This window comes from Bombus flavifrons, chromosome 7, assembly GCF_040668555.2.
Source record: "Bombus flavifrons isolate JBK064 chromosome 7, iyBomFlav1_principal, whole genome shotgun sequence".
NCBI lineage: Eukaryota > Metazoa > Arthropoda > Insecta > Hymenoptera > Apidae > Bombus > Bombus flavifrons.
In genome coordinates this window covers 16,725,408-16,738,419 of record NC_138448.1, presented here as the reverse complement: position 1 = coordinate 16,738,419, position 13,012 = coordinate 16,725,408, and the positions used below count along the sequence as shown (strand labels likewise).

At 37.1% G+C, this 13,012-nt stretch overlaps 1 protein-coding gene across 3 annotated transcripts in view; it reads left to right on the top strand.

Moving 5' to 3' along the window:
• Positions 1-214: 214 nt before the first annotated feature.
• Hr39 (nuclear hormone receptor FTZ-F1 beta) overlaps positions 215-13,012 on the top strand; it is a 29,541-nt gene continuing 16,743 nt past the window's right edge. For 2 of the 3 annotated variants that reach the window (XM_069116380.1, XM_069116381.1), the window contains exon 1: positions 216-618. The gene's annotated coding sequence lies outside the window, so the exon portion shown is untranslated. Of the gene's footprint in view, positions 619-13,012 lie in introns of all 3 variants that reach the window. The other variant, XR_011173524.1, reaches the window with a different exon arrangement.

The following is a 13,012-nucleotide window of genomic DNA, read 5'->3' as shown; positions in this document are numbered from 1 at the left end:
ACATACCTGTAGATACACTGGATGAAACGACGAATGGAGCGATTTCTGAAATTTCTTTTCTTTGATTTCCATTTCTCGAGCATCGTTTCAAATCAATTTCGTGCAGAATCGCTCGCTATATGCATTATGTACATTGATGCACACGTCCATCTGGTGGCAATGCACTGTACTACCGGCTGCTGGCTCGGAGCACGAGCGTAGAAAGAGAAAAAGAGAGAAAGAGAGACACAGGTACGAGACGAGCTTGTGGTGTGAGGTAGCCACCAGTCAACAGCGGAGACGGAGACGGAGAGTCCGAGGTAGCCCGTGCCTGTAGCTGCCCGTGGCTCGTTGTAACGTGACGCGAAGGTGTGCCAAGCTCTTTCGCTTGCCTGTTACTTCGTCCGAAGACGCCCGATCGTACGTCTACCATAGTGTCGCGTATCGAAAGTGTCGGTAGTAGTGTTGTGATCTATTGGCCTGTCTGTCCTCGTGTACTAGCCGAAAAAACTATACCAGCCGAGCCGTACATCACCGCGGAAAACTGTCAAGAGTGTTGTGTGATCTCAGACGCTGGCTTCAAACGCGAACGCTTACGGGCAATCTTCATCGCGATCGTGGGGTTGCACGAAACATAAGGTAAGGAAGCCAGATACGCGGAAGTGTATCGGAAGTGAAGGTAAAGTCGAAAATTACTTCGGTCGGTTACTCGAACGTTGCGCGTACAGAGGTTATGTTTCCCGATGACCCCTCGACTCCCGCCTCCTTCTCCTCGTTATCCCCTTTCCTTTCGTCGGTCTCTTCTTCTCTCCTCTTTTACTCTACCCTTCTTCCACGTCTCGCCCTTCATCTCGCATTTTGCCTTATTTTTTCCCTGACAAACGTGTTCTTTCGCCGATTTAAAATCGCTTTAAGGGCCTCACCGCAATTTTGGTAGGACGATAGGATAGAAATCGACGCAGTGAATTTCGATCGCAGATCGATCGATTACCGATTTCGCGCATTCTCTCTCTCTCTCTCTCTCTCTCTCTATCTATCTATCTATCTATCTCTCTCTCTCTCTATCTATCTATCTATCTATCTATCTATCTATCTATCTGTTTATCTATCTATCTATCTATCTATCTATCTATCTATCTATCTATCTATCTATCTATCTATCTATCTATCTATCTATCTATCCATCTATCCATCTATCCATCTATCCATCCATCTATCTATCTATGTATCTACCTACCTATCTATCTATCTGTCTGTCTGCCTATCTCTAACTATCTATCTCTCTCCGTCTCTCCCTTTTGTCTCTTCACGTCCTTTTCCTCTTTCTCTTTCTCGACCGCGAATGCACTCGCGAATGCACTCGACACGCACGCTCTCACACACCGACGTGTTCCGTTTCTTTCCTGCGAGACTGTGTCGTAGCCTTTCTCGTGGTAACGAGTTTCGTAACTTCCCTCGATACAAAAGTCACGAACTATCAGCTGTCAGCCTCCGTGTTTGTACCACCTGTCCTAGAGTCGATTCTCCGCCTCTCCTTCCCTTTTATACTTTATACATCACAATTTTATCCCTTTTTACTCTGCTTTGTATATTAATCCATGGGACGGAATTGTTGACACAAAATTTTCATGATTCCGCGACTTTCGTCCGCGACGGAAGAACGAGAACGTGATATAGTCGCGTGTCTACGAACGGGGCGAAGTAATCGGAGCAGCAAGAGAGGCTAACCGAGTTGAACAGTCATGATATTTCGGCGCGCAGGCTTTCTGGCATGACGGCGTGACCGGCCTTGAGCCCCTCTGCGCTCCCCTCTTGCACTCTGCACCTCTATCCCCACCTCCCCGGGGTAATACACGATGCACAGTGCGGATCAGTGCTCCTTAACGCGAGATTCTTGTGGCTGAAGGTTTTCTTCGATCGCGCGCGCGCGCGCGCTCGCTGACTTCTTTCTCTCGTAACGCGCTGTATATGGACGTTTCGTGTTCTAAGTGAATCCGTTAAGCCAAGAAGACGAGTTATCGAGCTGCAGTTCGACCTCTAACTCGTCTACGAAACTACTATGTTGACTCGTCGACGCTCGACACCTTTATGTGTTTAAAGATCGATATGGAAATTTGAATTTACCATCTCATGATGCATTTTGGTGACTTCTGTATGTGAAACGGAGCTATAGAATTCCAGCCCGTGCTTGTCTACACATCCACTTTGTTATTATGTCGTTATCGATGTTTAACGCCTTTATGCGTTTAAACAACTACAGAAAAATTCGAATTTAACGCCATATGAACGTCGGAGATTCTCGTATGTGGAAAGAAGGATTGTTGTGGAATAAGTAACGAATGAAAATGTGCAGAGATAATTTATTTTCATTTAAATTTTTGATTGTAGTAATGCAGAGAAAAAAAGTAAATATTCTTTTAATATAGGGGGAAATTATTTATAGAGTGCTAGCAATATTTTTAGTAGTTTTAGTTTTATCTATTTGTGCGTTTTATATAATATTTATGTATTTTATTAGTACTAGTATGTCGTGTTTCGTTTTTCTTTTAATAAGGATATCACTTTTCACATGTATGAAATCTTATGTGAGTCGGTTTAATCGCTCCGTGTGAGGTGATAAATGCATTCTCATCGAAATGTTATCCTAACGTTATCAAATCGAAGGTCGAACGCGAAATCTAGCGCGTAGTCAAGTTATCTTCGATCAAGGAACTTGGAACGAAAGTCTGACATTCTATGATCGTATTGGATTTTAATTGATGTTGGCTAATGGAATTTCTGTATTTATTAGCAAATCGTATTTTGATATAGCAGAATTATGAAAACTATATAGAACGATGCAAGAATTACACTGTTATGTAGACTAAAAATTATGCAAGAATAATTAGCTCTTTTGTTTAGGTTATACGATTCTTTCATCTCAATATCGATCTTTTTTATTTTCCTCTAACCTAAACTATATTACTTCTCATTCCCCTTTCACGATGAAATTTTTATAATGGGAAGTTACTCGAATTAATAAAACAGACCATTTACAAGAATTATTTGGAAAATGTAAACTATCGTTGAATCGAATCGATTTAATATATAGTGTATAGCGTATAATAATCTTTTTATGTTAGAGTTTATAGTTTCTTGCTAGTTCATATATATATATTTATTTATTAGAGCTCGTGACAAGAGCTCTAATAAAAAGAAAGATAGAGAACGAAGGAGTAGAAATAGGGCTGTAGACTGGTGAAGAAATTGGAAAAGAAGAAGAAGGACAGTGCGAAGATAAAGTGCGTAGCTAATTAACTAGGTAAATTAGATGAAAAGGTAAAGATTTGTGCAATAAATAATAGATAGACATATACACATAATGGTTAGTAGTTGGATAACGTTCGAATACGTTAGATTGAATAGACAATAGCAAAATAATAAAATAGCAAAATAGCAAAATAAATGTAATAGCAAGATAAGGGTAAAATAAGGTTGTGCATTTAGATAAGCAGTAAGGAAAATAATTACAAAACGAGTTCATCTTACGACATATGGTATACAATTAAAGTTATACAACTTTCTCAAACAATTTAATGATGCTTTCTGTTCTACAAGATGTATGTTGCTAATAATTCTTTACTGAAATTGTATTGTATCGTATCGTATCGTATCGTATCGTATCGTATCGTATCGTATCGTATCGTATCGTATCGTATCATATCGTATCGTATCGTATTGTATCGTATTTCCTTATTACATCGAGGCTTGCGCCTATTACAATCAATCATTTTTGAATATGTACACGAGCACTCTTGATGTATTTTGTTTCTGCTTTAATTTATTCCTTGAAGCTAAATCTTCGTATAGTAAATTAAGAAGAATTCGTACAGTAAATTAATTCTTCTTATATTCTTTATTGAAATAATGAACTAAATTGAGAAAGACAAACGAAAACGGTTGAGAGAATAGGGAGAAGTAGAAGAACACGAGAAAATCAGTGACTCGAGGCTGGCTGTTACAGAAAAAAGGAAACGGGATCAAATGAATGGGGCGTTAGCCTATAGCGGTATACGTGAGAATAGCGAACACAATCAGTAATGACGTTATTGATACAAATTTTAGCACCGACATACTTTCTTCTATATCTATCATGCCGCTTATCATTTTTGAAAAATAATACAAGGTCATTAACCTGAGCAAAGCGTTGCGAAGATTTCAATTAGGTGTGGCGGTTTGTTAAAAAGTTATTGTCACATTGAAAAGTTCATATTACAATTATTTGATATTTCGATACGTAGTAGGATCAATATACATATATACATATATACATTATTTATTATAATTGAATATAATAATATTATACTTTATCATATATGATAACAGTGATGCAAATCCAATTTTAAGTTAATCAAGAATCAGCTTGTATTTCAATGTAAATAACGCGCGGAAAATGATGTATTTTCGTTTAGACATTTTTTTTAATAACAAGTTTTTAACACTACTCGGGTTGATGACCTTGACAACATGTTAAAGAATCATCGACATCAGAGGTGGTGGCAGAGGTGGTTTTGTGAACATTTACCAATAATAATGATAAAAATTCGCTGCATGATTAATATCATTGAAATTTGTTCGGTATAATCTATTTTCAAGAGTATTTAATATTTATATCTACCTGCGGTAGATAATTGCTTTACTAAGATTACAAGAAGATTAAGAAGACAAGAAGAATTTTGCAAAGTGCTCTAGAGCAGGAATCTTAACTTAATTCTACATTTTCGATTTATTTTCACGTGTGAAACAACACGTTGACGGTTGTTTATGTACTACTGCCCATTTCGGAATTAGCCACGTTCGAGCATAGAATCATTGACAAATTTTCAAAGCCGATTTTCTCGAGAACGGAGCGTCACATAAGAAAACTTGTATTCTATATGTCCTTCTTATTTCTGCATAAAGAATCACCTCGTGTTATTATTAATTATGTTATTATTAATCATGTTATTCGGCCGAATCCTCTATCGTATCGTATATGTGTATATATGTATTTACATGAGACATGTGAAAATAAGAAAAATGTGAAAAATTTAAGATAAGAAAAATAAATTAGTCATAGAATTTGTAACAGAAATGCGGGAAAAATGTTTGCGTGTTTTATGAATAAATGTCTACCGAAATGAATTAATAAATTGAAAGCAATCGTATTAATCGTATCGTTTCCATTTTCAATAGTTCAGATTAAATGTAAAATCATATAGGAAATCCAATAATAAAGTCTATAAGCAGTCAAATGTTGCTCATCCACGATGTTTCACGCTGCGTATCTCAAATTTCATGGAAACGTGTATTGCTATCAGACATTCCGATTTTGCAATCGCCTCTTCCAAAGCCTGCAAATCACTTTCGAGGTCATCTCGCGGATTTGCAATGAACGAACGGTACGTATTTCCTAACCTAGAAAAATATTCTGTAAACACTCGGTCGATTCAAATTTCTTCCTTCGAAACTTCAAATTCTGGATAATAGATAGACGGGGAAAAAAATAAAAATGTAATGGCAACTATTACGCGATACATGCGGTAGAGATAGCCTCGATATATGTATCTCGCGTTAACGTAACCTTTAAGCACCGACTTGAGAATATGGCAATGCAAGATAAAAGTAGAGTTACCGTTGGAAACATTACGAAAGTCATTTTCATTAAGAAGTTCCATACGATTCTTGTATCTACCTCTATATCTTAAAGTTTTAAGGTAACGAGTAGTTTCTCCGTTAATAGAATAGAAAATACAAGATACAGGTAAAATCTATCGACAGTGGCGGCGACGGGTCTGTCCACGACAGTGGTAATCGCAACTCGAGATTGCGCAAGTTCCTTCTCGATCTTATCACGACCGCAAAGTATATACTATACATGTGTATACATTACACGTGCAATACGTATACGCATACGCGTACGCATACACGGACTGTCATGACTATATGTACGAATACATATGATCTACATACGTATGTGCGTATGTATGCACGTACAAGTAAACGAACGAACTAAGTAAATGCTACAAAGACTGTGTTAAAGAGAAATTGGCATTAACAGAAAATGTTTTCTAAAATTATAACGTAACGTAAGATTGGATAAAATTTAGTAGGTATTTTCGGTGAGTATCGAAAAGGAGTGAGCAAACATTTTGTTATAAAGGGATTAAATGTTAAAATGTAAAATTAAATGTTAACATTATTATTAAATGGTAAATGAATGGAATTTCGAAGAGAAATGAAATTGTCACATATTTATTTTAGATTAAGTCAGTGTTTATAAGCCATCTTATACAATTAAGGTTATTAAGACATTTTAACTTTCTAGATTTTAAACTTTTAAAATAACTCGACTCTTATTTTCATACACAGCTTATCCATTATACATTCTAAACGCACCTATCAATGCACGTTTAAATACAACTAATTCGTAAATAATGATTTCTGATATAACTTATTTGGTTTTAAAAGGCAATAGAAATACAAAGAAAAATAACAAACAAAGACATCTATATTCATATTATCCAAATATAAAGAGTTAATATGTTTCGTTTGGCTGAAAAATAGTTGTTGACAATACTGATATTATACATTATCTAGTCTCTGCGCATGCATGTACGTTTTAAAGTTAATTATTTTAATAATTTCCTTCTGGTTGGAAATCATTTGGGAGAAAAATTTGCAAATGCTGTTGCTGCTTGGTCAACGTAATAAAACGTAATAAAAATGATTAAAGTTCATTATTATAATATTGAAATCTAATCTGTCTGTGTTTAAAGGGTATTCGATATTTTTGTGAGAACGACGTAATTCCAGATACAGCTAACTTGAACGATGAGAAAGCGTGAAATACTTTGGATTCAAATATATAGCACAACTGATATTTCAGAGTATTTGTCTTTGTTTATTTTGTGATTTTATCAGAGTTGACGTAGAAGGAGACATCCGAATATATGTTTGCCGCGACGCACACAGGGATATGAAAACGGTAACGCGATATGACAATGTCGATATAGAATGCAGTTTATGCAGTGGGAATAGGTATGCGCGCATACGTGCAATGTGCACATTACGAAGACAAATCCGTGTCGCGCGAATGGCTTTCGTCGGGTATACGTAGTCCCACACCACGTACATGAAAATAGAAAAAGAGAAAAAGAGAAAAATAGAGATAGGGAGAAGGAGCGTGTACTGGAAACTCCCTGGATCCTTGAGACGCGGATAGGCCTAGTGAGACTTATGAATATTGATGAACCTTTCCCGACGTACTTACTGGCCCGACCGCACCTCCATCATTTGTTGCTACTCGACGGCAATCTTCCTCTTTTCTTCCTCCTATTTGTTTTCACAAAGTAAGTTTTTCGAGCATGCCGCATACTTATCGCTAGCCACGCTTTTTCTACTTTCTTATCCAATCGACTTACGACGATTGTAAATGTACCGCCGTGTATTATAAATATTGCCAACAGAGAAACGTTAAATACGAACTTGCTTCGGTTGCACGATGGTCGTTAATACGAATCCCTTTTAAATCTGTTCGTTTCCCATTGCCAATTTCTTATTAGCATTTAAATATTTTTAGTGAAAATAAATAAGCCTGAATCATTTTTTAAATTAGTCAACCGATAATAAGGTTAAAAGAAAAATTGCACACGTAACGTTGGAAAACGGTTTCATCGAAAGTTTTGATCGAGAATCGTAGCGAATCTGTCGCGAATATGCGAGCACAATGTCTTAAAATCTAGAATTCGATGTTCTGGAGGACAATTCTTCGATCTCTTCTATACGATGATGAACGATGCGTTTGGAAATATGCATGATAATAAATCTGTATGTTTGATTCAGCAGACAGGCGACTGTAAATGCAATTAGGCGGTGATGTGGACAAGTCGAGGGGAAAGTAACGCAGAAACGCAACATTCCTTTACATTCTAGTAGAAACGTAAGATACGCGACGATATAATTAGTTTTTATTTGTTTTGGGGTTAGGTTGACAGGTCTTGACAGCATTTGACAGCATTTGACAGCATTTGACAACATTTGACAGCATTTGTCAAGATTTTACAGCATTTGACAGCATTTGACAGCATTTGACAGCATTTGACAGGATTTTACAGGACGCGTAATATAATCTGGTGTTTAAGAAAATCAAGTTTCAACGTGTTTAGATGTGCACGAACTTCCGGCCAAACGAAACTTTCGAATCTTTATGTTCCAAAAACGATATCTAACGGAATTGTATAGACTTTGTTTCATCTAGAATTGTATTTTATTTGTAATTCGTAATTAAAATTCGTAGAAGATATCGCGTTGTTTGCACCCTTTTATGGTTCGATGTACACGTCCTCGATGATTTTTCAAATTTTCTTGAAAAGAAAATTGCGAATCGAAATATTATGATTTACATTTACTTGTTTCTATATGAAATAACTTTTTTGTCCAGTTGTAACTCGCGTCTTGCCACGTCGGATTTTCCTTTTAAATAAATCATATAACAATAGGGTAGAGGTTGCGAATGTCAGGCTGTCTGTATATAATGGGAATCATGGGAAGGCGATCTAACTGAGCTATTAGGCGCCGCTACCGATCGTTTTCTATCGGCATCGGCGGTGTGAATTTTTCCGAAGCGCGGAACCAATTGGACGCGATCTCGTTGAGCCAGGCGAAAACAAAATGCGGTACTGTACTTACACGAGACGACGGTAGCTGGCTATTGCAGCCGATGCCAAAGCGAACCGGTTTCCCGATGCTGCTGAAAAATGCTTCTCGACCGGCTATAATAATTTTAATTGACACTCGGACCAGACCGAGTCTGAGTATCCTCGATCGGCATGTATGTACATATAACCTCGTATAAAGTGTCGTATCCAGCAAATGAAAAACGGGCATTGTTCGTATTTTTATGTAACCTTGGTCGTCTTATCTAGAACGTTTTTATTTTTTTCCACCGCTTTCGATCGCTCGCCGATCAACTATCGTAGAATATATCGTAATACAAGATCGATGGCGAAAGCAACGTATTTTAAATTCACGTTGATTATAATTTTTCTTAGAATCATCTTTAGCTGTGAAAGATAAATCCTATCGAATATGTTACGTTTTGGCTCGATCACGGATAACAGTTTTATCTTTACCGCTGTACAACACCGATAATATATTAATTATAAAAATCTCGATCGTAGCAAGTATTTTGAAATTTGTTTCGTATTTCGATTTCGATTAATCGTCGTTCGTAAGTAAAAGGAGAAATCGGAGAATGCCGAGAATGGGTAAAGTAAGAGAAAAAAACGAAAAAGAAGAAACGAGAAAAGGAGAAAAAGGTATATGCGATTAAGGTTAGAAGGCGCGTTCATAAGCGCGCAGCCATGGAAAATATTCGTGTGAAGTTGTTACGTAGGAACGTATGCGCGTTCAACGAGATATTAAGCGTGTACGTATGTATATGCAGTTGGGCCTACTCGAGCTGACTGGCCCGGGTGAAAGGAAAACCCGCGCCTACCTTGCAAGTGAAACACAGAGAGGGGGCAGAGAGATTCCACGTCGAATCCAGTACTTTTTGTACTTAGGTGGAACGCGATTGCAAGGAAAGCTTCTATGAAATACCTTAGTATGCTCATTGTGTAACGTACAGTCTTTGTAAACGTACAATTATCGCACGTTATCGTTCGGTAGAAGTAGCAAGACAATTGATCGTATGAGCAGCTTTAGCGTCTACTTTCCAAGTTCACTAAGTTTCTAAGTTGAGAAAAAGTGTTTCTTCCATCGTATTTAATAATTCATTATTAAATAATTCGATCGTTGAAATGTCTGCTATAACGTTAAATATAAATTTTAGTTTCTCTCTAAACTAAACTCAAATATCGACTACGCTGTAAATTTATAAAATGTCGTTTCCTAGCAATCAAGTCTAGCAATTCTCTCGTAGTAAGTCTCTCGGTAGGTAACTTCACCATACAATGTAACAAAGTAACTTTAATTTAGATACGCCGCTATTTTTTTTATTTTGACGTAATAGAAAAATACGTACGTGAATTAGAAAAAGGATTACATAGGTGCATTGTGCAATACCGTTTGTACCGACATTTGCTTAAAGAAGCGTACCTTTCAAATTCTCTTGTCGTAATTTTTCTATTAATTTTTTTTATTCATTTTTTTATTCACTTCTGTTCACGGGACGAACGCATTCGTTCGTCTTATATAAATTCGAGTTTGACAGTTCGTTTGATTTATGCAGTTCGTAACTCGTCGCGCACGTTTATCCTTCGTTGATGTCTGTTTAGAGAGGGAGATGTTACGTCGCCGATACGCATTTCCGCGAAACATAGCGTTTATTTGGTAATTAAAATTTGTCTCTCGGACCCAACCAATGCGAGATTGCGAGAGCTAGAGCGATTAATCGTTAATCCGATAGTTTTTAACGATTATACGATTATACGATTATAAGAGAATCGATGTTTCATAATAATAATATTATATTAATAATTAATAATTGCTAATATCGCTAATATCGGACGACACTCGTCGTAACGTAGCATTTACGTTAGAGCGAAAGAAGAGGCGTTTCAGTCGCTCGAATGTAAATTAACTTGTGTTCGCGCCAACGTCGATTAAGAGAAGATGTTAACCCTTTTCTGTTTGCCTTTTTCCTTAAATTTACCCTTCAAAAAGATAAATTTGAAGGAAAAATAAGCTAAAAATTTTTCCTTATATTTTGAAGACGATTTAAAGAATGTTTAAACGCAACTTATTAAATTTTCATTGAAATTTTATTTAAATTAAATGTATTCATCTTATTTCGTATTTATGTGAATTTGTGACATTTTGATCACCTGCCTCGTGTTTCTACGAAGGAGGCCTGCAGAAGCTTTAGTCCGACACTGTGTTTGCGTCATTCTGTAAGTTATGAAAATCATTCTCGAGGACGAGAGTTAAAAGGACGCGAAACGTTAACGATAAGTTAATCTCTAACGAAAAGTCTGGACGTGGAACGAACGGTGGATGCGGTCAACGATAACGTCTTACTTGGCCCGCGTATTATCTGCATTGACAAGACTAACGTAATAGGAAAACAAACGTGGCTCGTCGTACTTGCTTCTTTCATGGTCATTCTGAATCTTAATCGGGGCCTACGCTATATACATATGTACGACCCGCTCGAAATAGAGCCGGCGTCGTGTACTCTTAAGGTCATCGATCCCTCTTCCGCGTCACCTGCCATCCTCGTATCTTTTATCTAGGCATGAACCTAACATCGATCGATAAGCAAATCGAAAGTACCGTAATTATGCCATTTCCTAACTTTTCCCAATTTCCACTTTTTATATTTTCAAATTCGATTTTATGGCGAACGAAGCGTAGTACGAACAAAATTCTGTTTTGTATTATCGATTTATTCCTTTTTATTATCGTTTCTATTCGTTCATCGCGAATCATACAGACCCTTGTCAATCGTGCCACGATTGTTCTCCGATTAGAGGCAAAATTTTGTTTGCCCTGTAATCGAAAATCGATTCTCGGATATAGAAACACCGATGAATTTGTCAAATTAGCGACAGAAAGTATACCCAGCAGCTTACTTTTTTTTCGGAAGCTTTATTCTATTACCAAGCGGACAAGTGAATCGGCAGAGTTCGAGAAACTAACGTACTTTTTAATACACGTTTATAATTCGCGTAAAGAGGACGGGGTAGGTACCTGTGGAATACCGATAATCGATACACTTGCCACGGTAAGTATCGACTAGTAGTAATTTAATTTTTTATTTAAAGAAAAAAGTCAACTATTTCATCGATCGATAACGATAAAGTTCGTTCGTAGAGAAGTCGATTTAAAACTACGTACTTTAACTATCGTTTACTTGCTATCGTTCAGTTATAAATAACGTTAAATTCAAGGATTTTATAGTACATCGAAGTATATAGTTATATATAAAAATAATTTTATTTCCTTTTATTAATTATCATATAGGAAAATTAGCATCGTTTGTGTGTCTATACACCGTACGCTGTACGCTGTACGCTGTACGCTGTACGCTGTACGCTGTACGCTGTACGCTGTACGCTGTACGCTGTACACTGTACACTGTACGCTGTACACTGGTACACTGTACACTGTACACATAAGATACATGTACATATACGGATGGTTTTTGAGGAATGCGTAACTATACGAAACATTTTCCAAGGATAATTTTTCCAATAGAATGGTAAATTGTGCGATTTTGTCGCACAACGTAACGATAACTTGTATCAAGGATTTCTAAATAATTGCGTACGGAAAATCAATCTGCGAATGAAATAGTAGTACTGTTAATAATAGTATACCTGTTTTACCGTATAAAATATTGGATTGGAACGAGGCGGCTGGCTAAGGACGCGATCATGCCGCTCTCCGAGCGGCGAACGCTAAGCGGCAAAATTGGCATGTGAAACGGTGGCGTTGACTGTATCGTCGCTCGTTCTGCTGCTTACCGTTTACCTCTCTGTATGATCACGGTGTTGGCGGTTCTGCAGTTGGCATCTTTTTCGGCCAAACGTTCGTAAGGCCGAATTTTCATAACCGTCCATTTCCGTGAAGAGACACATCCGAATGAAAAATTGTCCATTCCGGAGAGAATAGTAATTCTTCGTCGCCAAATTAAAACATGTACGCAGATAATCGGACTAAGGTAAAAAACCACGTGTTTTAACCACTTGACTAATTAACTGCCATTCCTATATCTTGATATATATATATCGATATTTACGAATCGAAACTATACGATATCTTCAAAGTCTTCGCTATATTCTTCGCTATATCGCTATATTCACTTCGCTGATCAAAGAAAAAGAAAGGGTATATGAACATTGTATGTAGAGTGTTGGGACAAAGGACAAGTTTTAAAGCCTGTAGATAGAAGCGAAACGGAGAAGTTGGAAAATAGGCTGGAAAATAGAGAGAGTGACAGGAACGAGATAAAGTTTTCTCAAGTTCTCGATAAAGGTAAAACGTTATGAGACTGCGTTCGTCCAAATAT